The sequence below is a fragment of the Cervus canadensis genome, chromosome X (assembly GCF_019320065.1).
Source record: "Cervus canadensis isolate Bull #8, Minnesota chromosome X, ASM1932006v1, whole genome shotgun sequence".
Taxonomy (NCBI): domain Eukaryota; kingdom Metazoa; phylum Chordata; class Mammalia; order Artiodactyla; family Cervidae; genus Cervus; species Cervus canadensis.
Window position 1 is genome coordinate 48,741,498 of NC_057419.1, and position 11,018 is coordinate 48,752,515.

Genomic DNA, 11,018 nt, shown 5'->3' on the forward strand with positions numbered 1-11,018 from the left:
AGATTTAGATAGCCACCATCAACATACATCAACCTCAGGAGTCCAGGAGTTTCTAGCCCACCTTGTCAATTGCAAATTCGTATTTCTCATGGTGGTGTCACTCCATGTCATTCTTGAATATGTAGGAAATACTGACAATCCAGGCCTAATTAGAAATGGCCCCTAATTACTTCATGAAGAGCATCTCTTCCCAAAATGGTTTCTAAGGATCTCAGAGATGAAGCTGGAACTTTGTATAAACACTTGTAGGCACCACTGGGACAGTACGTATCTTCCCTAGAGGACATAAAATGTGGGCAGCTACCCTCCCTCTGGGATGCTTTAAAGGTGAAGACTGTATGGGGAAGTGTCTTTGCAGTTCTGTGTAACCACGTCAGGGAATCTGATGCCTGGGCTTAGCCAATAATGCATATTCAACTTGTTTCATGCCAAAATAAGCTTTTTTATTTTATTGAATGCTTTGTCTTTTTAGATGTTTTTCTGTATGCCAGCTTCTAACTTAAGATATCTCCATTTAGGCTTCTCAGCACAGAATTTTACATGAGGCAGCATTATTACTTAATGACAGTTCTGTTGTTTTCAATCCCTATAATACCTTGTAGAGAAAATCTCCATGAAAATTAATATTATATCATGTACTGACTTTTCCTTAATTTTTAATTTTGTATGCTAGGAATTTGGAGTAAGCTGCATGTGATAACAGAGGCTTCTACAGATAATGCTCATGGAGAAGACCACTCAAAATGATCAGGACTAGAGTAGTGGTCTCTTAATAATTAAAGCAGACTCATTCTTATAGGGCCAAGTAATAAATATCTGAGACTTTATAGGCCTTTGCAGCTATTCAAGTATGCTACTGTAGTGTGAAACAGCCCAAGAGAGTATGTAAATGAATGGGCATGACCATGTTCCAATAGAACTTTATTTACAAAAATAGGTCGCAGGCTGGCCAGAGTTTACCAACCCCTGTTTAAGAGTAAGAGGTGTTTCCTAGCCACTTAAAAAATTATACCTTAATTTGAGGACTTTTTTCTTTTTACTGTTCTCAGTTATAAACAATGGAATACAAGGTGCTTTCATATATTATGTTTTTATTATCTTGGACTCAGAGACCTTACCAATAAACCAAACCTGTACTCTCCTTATTAAAAGAAAGAAGTCAACTTTTCCAAAACTGAAGTATTCATTTTTTTTTTCTAACATGTGGGATCTTAGTTCCCCAACCAGGGATCAAACCCATGGCCTCTGCATTGGAAGGGCAGAGTCTTAATCACTGGACCACCAGGGAAGTTCCAAAGTATTCATTTTTTGATGTATATCACCTCACTTTTTACTGGTGTACAGATAATTTTATATTGTCTTGGAGTTCATTTTAACAGCCTTATTTGAAAGAACGTTATTATAAAAAGGTTACCATTTTATTTACTGATTTTTGCTTATTTTTTAATAGCTAAGATGGACATCTCTTCTACCAAGAGAGTCATCCATGCATACTGAACATGGTAGTCACCCATTCAGTGCCTCCTGCTAGAAATCATACCACACACACACAAAACACGAAATTGCACAGGCTGAAGATAAAATGACTCTGCCCCATAAAAATTTAGGGGAAGTAGATGTTCTTTACCCAGGAATGGCTATATGTTATACCAGGCATGAACACCTGACCCAATGATAGTTTATCCGTAAATTTATTTTTAATCCATAAGATGGCTGGGACACATTTGGTCAGGCAAAGTAAGTCTCTCTGAATTTTGGTTTGTAAAATAAGGAGAGGAGTATTCGATAGGAGGAAAAGGGCAGATGAAAAGCAGAAATCTTGTCAAGGACTCATCCAAGTTTTCTTATTAGCAGAAATATCACAGCTGCCCGCTCCTCTCTCTACCACCCTCCAACCCAGGGAAGACATACCACACTTCGAATACCAGCAACACCAGCAGCAGTGTTGAGAATGGTGTCAGCAGCAAATGTGGCAGAGGGAGTGGTGTATTAGGCAGGGAGCAGGTTGATGGCAATGGTCTGGTGGTCAGTTTAGAATCACCAGCATAGGGTGATTACAGAACAAAACCTGTACATAAATGTTCATAGCAGCATTATTAGTAACAGCAAAAACCTAGAAACCACTTTGTCTGTCAACAGGTGAATAGTTTAACAAACTGGTACATACATGGACTGTTACTCAGAAAACACACACAAGAACTTGTATGAATCTCCTGAGAACTATGCTGAGTGAAAAAGCCAACCCAAAAAGAAGACTGTTAGGATTCCATTTATATAACATTTTGAAACAAAAGTTTAAAAAATGGCAAACAGTGACTACTCTGGTGGTCCAGTGGTTAAGAACCCACCTTCCAACGCAGTGGTTAAAAGTGAAAATGAAAGTGTTAGTCGCTTCAGTCGTGTCTGACTCTGCAACCCCATGGACTGTAGCCCACCAGGCTCCTCTGTCCATGGAATTCTCCAAGCAAGAATACTGGAGTAGGTCGCCATGCCCTCTCTCCAGGGGATCTTCCTAACTCAGGGATTGAACCCTGGTCTCTTGCATTGCAGGCAGATTCTTTACCGTCTGAGCCACCAGGAAAGCCCCCCATTGCAGGGGACTCAGGTTCAATCCCTGGTTGGGCAACTAAGCCCAAGAACCCCAACTACTGATTATACTCACTCCAGAGCCCATTCTCCACAGCTACAAAAAGTCTGTGCCACAATGAAGACCCAATGTAGCCAAAATTAAAAAAATAATAAAAATAAAATTAAAAATGTCAAACAGATTAGTGGGTGCCAGAGGTTAGACATAGTGGAGGGGGAAGAGGAAATGGGCAGAAGGAAGGTGGGTGTGGTTATAAAGGGCCAACATGAGGAATTCTTGTGGTATTGGAACTGTTCAGTATCTTGGCTGCGGTGGTGGATACACAAACGTACACATTATAAAATTGTGTAGAACTAAACACAAATGAGTACGAGTAAAGTTGGGGAAATATGAATAAAGTGAGTGAAAAGAAATACTTTCAAGTCAGAAAGACAAATACCATATGCTATCACATGTGGAATCTAAAATATGACACAAATGAACTTATCTGCAAAACAAACAGAACAGACATAGAGAAGAGACTTCTGTCTGCCAAGGGGGAAGGAGACGGGGGAGGGCTGGATTGGGAGTTTGGGGATACAAACTATTATACGTAGAATGGCTCAACAACAAGGTCCTACTCTACAGCACAGGGAACTATATTCAATATCCTGTGATAAGTCATAATGGAAAAGAATATAAAAGAGAATGTATATAAATACATAACTGGGTCACTTTGCTGTATGCCAGAAATTAACACAACATTGTAAATCAACTGTACTTCAATTAAAGAAAGAAAGACTTTCTTGTTAATGTTTCTATTAGTTTTCTATTGCTGCTTAAACTCGGTGGTCTGAAAACAACCTGAATTGACTCTGTTACAGTAAGTTTTAGAGGTCAGAAGTCCACAATGCTCTTACTGGGCTGTGTGCATGCATGCTGAGTTGCTCAGTCGTGTCCGACTCTTTGCGACCCCATGGATTGTAGCCCACCAGTCTCCTCTGTCCATGGGATTTCCCGGCAAGAATATTGAGTGGGTTGCCATTCCTTCCTCCAGAGGATCTTCCTGACCCAGGGATCAAACCCATGTCTCCTGCACTGCAGGCACATGCTTTACCACTGAGCTACCAGGGAAGCCCCTTACTGGGTTAATGTCAAAGTGTAAACAGGCCTGCATTCCTTCTGCAGGTGAGCATCTATTTTTTTTTTTTTTTGCCTTGTCTAGCTTCTAGAGGCTATGTACATTTCTTGGTTAGTGGTTCCATCTTCAAAACCAGAAGTGTAGCAATTTCAAATCTCTTCTCTTTTCTGACCTCTGCTTCTGTCATCTCCTCCTTTGACTCTGAGGCTCCTGCCTCTATCTTTCCCTTATTAGGACCCTTGTGATTACACTGGGTCCACCCAGGACAACCTCCCCATCCCAAGAGCTTTAATCACATCTGCAAAGTCCTTTTGCCATGTAACATATTTACATGTTCTGAGGATTGAGAAGTGGATACCTTTGGGCATCATTTTATTTAGTACAACTCCATTATCACATGACGCTGCATCTCAATGATTTAAAAAATATCAGAAAATGACTCAGTATCAGAAAAGAAATAGGGAATATTGAGGACTGTGAGGTGTTTGATAGCACATGCCCCTTCAGAGGGAGACTACACCTCAGCTCCAGTCATTATTAACCTTTAGAAACAAGGTTTTGGGGTTCCCTAATCTGCCAGCTTTGCAAGAAATTCAGAAATATGTGTGAAATCTCTCAATTTCAAAGCCTCAATATTTTTCAACATTGGTATTTGGACCTAGTGGCGGCAGGGGATGGGGGGGCGGGTGGGTCTCATAACTAGTATACCTCTTCCCTTCCTGAGTTCTGAGCAAATTAAGAGACAGGGAGAAAGATTAAAACCAAAGTATCCCCTTTCTGAGAAAGACAAATATTACATGATATCAGTTACTTGTGGAATCTAAAATACACAAATAAATTTATTTACAAGACAGAAACGAACTTAAAGACACAGAAAACAAATTTATGTTTACCAAAGGGGAAAGAGGGTGAGGGGGAGATAAATTAGGAGTTTGGGATTAGCAGATATAAACTACTATATATAAAATAGATAAACAACAACTTGTCCTACTATATAGCACAGGGAACTCTACTCAATGTCTTGTAACAAACCATAATGGAAAAGAATATGAGAATAATATATAATACATGAATCTGTATAACTGAATCACTTTGTTGTATAATACACCAGAAATTAACACAATATTGTAAAACAACTGTACTTCAGTTTAAAAAGTTTAAAAAATTATAAAAATTTTAAAAATGACCTTTTTATTGGAGAATGGGACTGAGGGGAACTGGTCTTATTAATATTTTAATATTTTGGCTTCCTTCATGGTGCAGACGGTAGCCATGTCTGCAATCCAGGAGACCTAGGTTTGATCCCTGGGTGGGAAAGATCCCCTGGAGAAGGGAATGGTTACCGACTCCAGTATTCTTGCCTGGAGAATCCCAGAGGAGCCTGGAAGGTTAGGGTCCATGGGGTCGCAAAGAGCCAGACACGACTGAGTGGTTGACACTTTCACACTTTCCAGGGGCTTCGCTGGTGGCGTGGTGGATAAGAATCTGCAGGTCAATGCAGGGGACTCAGGTTTGATCTCTGGTCTGGGAAGATCACACATGATGCAGAGCAACTAAGTCCATGCACCACAACTTTTGAGCCTGTGCTCTAGAGCCTGGGAACCGCAACTGATGAACCCATGAGCCACAACTACTGAAGCCTGCATGCCCAGAGCCTGTGCTCTGCAACAAGCGAGCCACTGCAATGAGAAGCCTGTGCACCACGGTGAAGAGTAGCCCCTGCTCACTGTAAGCAGAGAAAAGCTGGCGTGCAGCAATGATGACCCAGCACAGCCAAAAATTAATAAATAAATAAAATATACTGACCCCCAGAATGAGAGTTACCATCCAGTCGTAAGCATAGATACTCGCTGTCTGATGAATCAACATAGAGGATAGGAAGAAGAAGCACTCTACTTTCCAGGTCAGAAATGAGTGAGAGAGTAAAGAAAGATCAGGAATATTAAGGAAATTGATGATTCTCCACATGGAGAACCATATGGAAGAGAACATGAGTGGGGATTAAGTACTGCTCCCTTGACACTTGGCACTGATTTTGATATATATATATAAATATAGTTTTTAAGCACTGTGTAGCCTAATATTGTACAGGCCAAAGAAAACATGTTTTTGGGTTAATGTGGCCCATGGGTCATTAATTTGTGTCAGTTTCATGGTCTACCAGCCTCTACCTTCCCCTCCCACCCTATCCCAGTCTCCTCCACCATTAGGCTGCTGTGGCGGGCTCTGTGATTGTTCCACCAGTGGTCAACAGGCAAGGGGAAGGAAATTAAGTCAGCTATTGTCTGGCCTTAAGGCCAACGCAGTATGTCTGGAAGCAGCTATTACTGTTGCAATCATGATAATATGATCTAGAGAGTTACCACAGAACTACTGTTCTATGAATTATTGGTATGCTCTTTTTGGAGGGTATTTTGGCAGCATCTATCAATTTTTTAAGTGTTATGTCCCATGATCACAATTCTTAAGATCTATATCACAGAAATAATAACATAAATGGATAAAAACAAAAGTTTTCCTTGCAATACTGTTTGTAAAAGCTAATTTAATAAAGAAGACGAAAACAACTGAAATGCCCACCAATAGGGGAAGAAAGAAATTACAGGGAAGAAAAGGGAAGTATCACATGTCGCTTTATGTATTATGTGGTTAGAAACAATCATACATTACTTTGAAAAACTTATTTTAAATTACACAGTACGTGAATGCACTGTTTTACACCAAGCTTTTCTACATAACAAAAGCTTAAAAGCCCCTTGTTCTCCATCTTATCCTCTTTTGATCTCCTATCCTGCCATCCACTCCCAAGGGTAATAGGAGCTAATAATTATTGCTATTTTGATGTATATGATTCTGTTTCTTTTCACATTTATATACATATATGCTTGTATTATTGTATATAATGTATATTCTTCTGCAGATTGCTCCTTTTAGGCAACAGTATGCCTTAGGGATTTTTTTTTTTATGTCAACATATACAGAGTCACCTTGTTGAGTTTAGCTGCTATATTGTATCACATAGTATGGACAGGCCATAGTTTATTCCATTTCCTATTGGTGGATATTTACATAAGTTTCCAGTGTTCCACTCTTACAGACAATGCTGATATGAATACCTTTGCTCAAACCTCCTTGTGTCCATGTGTGAATGCTTCTCAAACACTTTAAAAGTGGAATTATTGAATTATAAGAAGAGTACCTTTTAAATCTTAATAGATTTTATTTCTTTTGTCATTTGTCTTCAGAAGAGAGAACAGAGTTAAGACTCTGGAAACCAGCAAGCACATATATCTGTACATGGGAGAGAATTCCCTCTGCCATGTATAAATATACAACATATACACATATAGCTAAAGAGATGCCGTGCCAGCCCTTAAAAAGATCCATTCTAAAATGGAATTCATTGTGAATCGCAGTATAGCTCCCCCAACAAAGCACAAAAATCATACACACTAGGCCTGCTCTTTTTGTCATGTTCAGGGTATCATACCTGCCCAGCTCTTTGTTTATGACTGTGTGTATTTGTGTGTGTGTGCCGCAGAGAACTTGCAGTAGGTTTTCTTCTGGATGACTATCCTAAACAATAGCAAGTGCTGTGGAAGTAGGAAGGAAATGTGTAAATGTAAGAAATATAGTGGAGCTTGAATTATCTGGAACTCATGACTGGTAGGTCTAGGGAGCCAAGAAGAGAGAAAATGTCAGGATGCCATGGGATTTGGTTTCTCACTGGTTGAGCTGAATAAGGTTTGTTAAAGTATCTAAAATCATACAGAGTGGATTTCCCTGGTATTTCAGTGGTTAAGAATCTGCCTGCCAATGCAAGGGACATGGGTTTGATCCTTAATCCAGGAAGATCCCAGATGCTGCACGGCAACTAAGCCCATGTACCAGAACTATTGAGGCTGCGCTCTAGAGTCTGTGAGCCACAACTACCAAAGCCCATGTGGCCTAGAGACTGTGCTTCACAACAAGAGAAGTCACTGCAATGAGAGCCCATGCACCCCAACGAAGAGTAGCCCCTACTTGCTGCAACTAGAAAAAAGACTGCGCAGCAAAGAAGACCGAGCACAGCCAAAAATTAAATAAAATGAGTTATTATTAACATTAAAAAAAAAATCACACAGAGCACCATTCACTGGGATCAGCTTCATTAAGGCCTGTAGCTTTGCCTCTCTCGAGTCAACAATGGCACTTGAGTGGGAGTAAGAAGCCTCCACTTTAGTTCTGGCTCTAACTCCAGTTGCCTACGTGATCTTGAAGTAATCATTGCACCTTTCTAAACTGTACTTTATTCATCTATAAAATGAAGAGGGCAGGTTAGGGCCTTTAGTATCACAGAATAAAAAATCCAAAGCAACAGTCTATTCATCTAATATGTATTTGACGCTAAATCCACCTTTTGCATCTGTCCAGAAGCTTCTCCCCTTCATAATATGTTATAGGACTTTACAGAATTAAGATGGCACCAAGCAAGGAAGCAGGTTCAAGCAGGAAATTTGGCTTAAAGCTGGACATGATCCAGAAGCCAGAAAGACAGGAGAGTGATCAGTGGCTGAGGCAACACTGGATCATATTCTTCTCCAAGTCAGCCTACAGGACCTATCTTCTGAGAAAATCCAATTCTACGTATGATATTTACAAACTGCTTGACGCTTTCCTTTTAATGGTTCAGGGCAGTGTCAGAGGAGGGGCCTTAGAACTCTGTTCTCTTCTGTTACCATTTTTTCCAGTATTTCCCAAAGGTCGTCCATAGACCACCTACAGTGGGAAGACCAGAAGTGCCAGCTAAAAGGACAATACCCAGGCTCCCTGCTTGATGTGCTGAATCAGAGGTGGAGAGTGACATGGGGAAGAATTGAAATTCTCCATTTCTAACATTCTCCTCTGGCGATCCATATGCATGTTAGAGAGAACCATTAGCTTTGGGAGTCCACTACATTCATGACACAGTTTAAAGATAAGATCTCTAGTTACACAAAATCAAGAATAAGAAATGTGTTGCTTCGGGACTTCCCTGACAGTCCAGTGGTTAAGACTCTGCTTCCACCACAGGGGGTGTGGGTTTGATTCCTGGTTGGGGAACTAGGATCCCAAATGCCACATGGTGTGGCCAAAAAATTTAAAAAAAATTTTAAAAAGGTGCATATTGCTAGAAGTAAGATGCAAGCAGTGACGATTTCAAGGGGAATGGAGATGCCTCCAGCAAGTGAGAGTCTGAAGCAGGAAACTTCGGGCTGGCTAGAATCCCACTCCGGTCAAGGGAATGGAGTGACAAGGGCTCACTGTGAAGTCATTGAAGCCTAGAGCTGGAGGGGACTTTGAGGTTGCCTTTGTCAACCTCCCAGCCACAGAGAAATCCTTTCTATAAACACGTTTGGCAGATGGTTATGAGAGGAGGTTGTCCAGGGCCTGGATTAAGGGGTGTGTATATCTAAACCTAGCTGTCGGGATAATGTATTTCATGAAAACTGGTCCCCTGGGATGCTGGAGTCACGTGAGTAAGGAAGCATGATCAGATTTCGGAAAGGAAAAACACTTAGAGATCTTTCTCCCAGGCAAACACACCCGTGTACGCATACCTCTGGTGGGTACAGGCTTTGAGAGCTAGAACCTTGCTTGACATTTTTGTTTTGCCTTTTCTTTTTCTTGAAGGCATCTGTCTCCCTGTGCAGTTTTGCTGTGCTGCCACCAGGGGACAGAAGGATGCCATTGATTGTGTCCTGAAGTCTAAGCTCCAGAGTCTGTTCTCCCTGAGATGAAAAACCATGGCTCGCTGCTGCCTTTGATCACTCATCCAAGATGGATAGTCAGAGATTTCCAGCTTTTCCCATAAAACATATCTAATTTTTCAGATGGTTAAAATAAGTCAAACTCTAAACCTATCACCCTGGAACTCGTGCTTCCCAGGCCTCTGAGTATAAGTAGCAGAGACAGGGCAGTGACTGATCTGCTCCGTTCACCATCTCTCAGCTGGGTCTCCTCAGTGGCCCTTCCAGGCCACCTCTTGCCAAACTCCCAAGACCTACTTTCCTTCTCTAGTCTCTTCCCTACACAGAACAATGTAAGGTCAGTAATTTATGCAGTTAGCAGTTACTTAAGTTTTCATCATGTGCCAGACACCCCATTCTGGGCTTTTGGGAAAGAAATGAACAAAACTCTCCCCTCCTGGAGCTTACATTCTAGTGGAGAGGCAGACAATAAGCAGGTATGTTCAGAGGGTAGAAAGTACTGTAGAGAAGTCGTAAGAAGTAAGCAGTTAACACGGGAGGGGGTGGTTCAGGGAGGGAGGGGACAGTGTCAAGGGTGCTGTTTCAGACACAACAGTCAGAGCAGACCTCTCTCGTAAAGGTGACATTCCATCTGAGGTCGGAAGGAGATGAGGGAGTGAGTCACACAGAATTGTGACAGAAGGTGCCTTCCAGGCAGAAGGAATCCTAAGTGTGATGATCCTGAGGTGAAACCAGACTTGGTATGTTTGAGGGACAAAGTGGCCAGTGTGAGGGACTTCCGTGGAGGTCCAGTGGTTAAGACTCCACCCTCCCACTGTAGGGAGCCTGGGTTCGATCCCAGGTCAGGGAATAGATGCCACACGCCGCAACTAAAGATCCTGCATGCTGCAACTAAGACCTGGCACAGCCAAAGAAAGAAAGAAATATTAACACAAGAAAAGGGCCAGTGTGGCTGGAGCTGAGTGAGAAAAGGAAGGAGGTAATGGGAAATAAAACCAAATCGGTGCCAGGGGACTTGATCATATGGGACCATATCTGCGTGAGATGCTGCTGCTCTGATGTTTCTGAGCAGAGGAGGGAGTGATCCCCGTGGCTCCTGTGTTGAGAGTGAACAGTAGGCGGGTGGGGACAGAAGCCAAGAGCCCTATCAGCAGGGCTACTGTGATATGCAGGTGACAGATGATGGCAGCCCAGACTAGGATAGTCAAGGCAGAGGTGATGAGCAGCCATGGAGGTCAGATGCTGGACACGTTCTGAAGGTAGGGTGGACAGGACTTGAAAATGAGATGCCTGTTGTGTGAGAGAGAGAAAAGTCAGCGGCAGGTAACTGGGTAAGTGGAGGTTCTGGGTAAGCAAACGGAGTCATGCACTGGAGACGGAAGGCTTAGGGGACGGACAGCAGAGTCAGAAGAAAACTACAGCAGTGTCAGAAGAGGGTGTGGTCCTGGAAAGTCCAGTGAGGAGAGTTTCGCAAGGAGAAGGCTGCAATCAACTTAGTCATGCACTGAGAAGGTGGATGGATGGCAACCCTTTTGGCTGCAGCTATGGTGACAGTCACTGCTTACCTCACAGTCTCACTGAT